Source organism: Petaurus breviceps, unplaced genomic scaffold (genome assembly GCF_028583685.1).
Source record: "Petaurus breviceps papuanus isolate PSGF00001 unplaced genomic scaffold, PetGlider_PUasm1.0 91041, whole genome shotgun sequence".
Taxonomy (NCBI): Eukaryota; Metazoa; Chordata; class Mammalia; order Diprotodontia; family Petauridae; genus Petaurus; species Petaurus breviceps.
Genome location: NW_027187400.1, coordinates 41,326,075 through 41,326,480, shown reverse-complemented (window position 1 = coordinate 41,326,480; position 406 = coordinate 41,326,075). Strand labels below are relative to the sequence as shown.

Sequence of the window (406 nt, the reverse complement as noted above, 5' to 3'; positions counted from 1 at the left end):
GGGGGGGGGATCCGGGAGGACGAGTGTGTTGGGGAGTGTGAAGATGAGTGTGTCTGGGGGAGCCTGTAAGGTTGAGAGGTGGGAGGGAAGAGTGTCAGAGTAAGCCTGTAAGAGTGAGTGTGTAAGGGTGAGAAGGTGTTAAAGTGAGCCTGGGGGTTTAAAGGCAAGCGTGTGAGGATGAGTGTGCATGTGGGATTGTGTCACAGCGTGCTGTGGGATGGCACCTGGCTTCAGGTGGGGAACAAGTGTGTAAGCGGGGGCGCCTGTGCAAGCGATTGTGTGTACGTGGCAGAAAGGGGTCCAGGAGGGGTCCCCCTGGGGCAGGCTAAGGGAAGGGGAGGGTGTGTGTGTATCCGTGTGCGTGTTCCTTCAGGAGGAAGGGGAGGGCCCCCACTCCCCAGGACCC

At 59.6% G+C, this 406-nt stretch overlaps 1 protein-coding gene across 9 annotated transcripts in view; it reads left to right on the top strand.

Moving 5' to 3' along the window:
• SUPT5H (SPT5 homolog, DSIF elongation factor subunit) overlaps positions 1-406 on the top strand; it is a 13,771-nt gene that overhangs the window by 397 nt on the left and 12,968 nt on the right. The gene's annotated exons all lie outside the window — the stretch shown is intronic.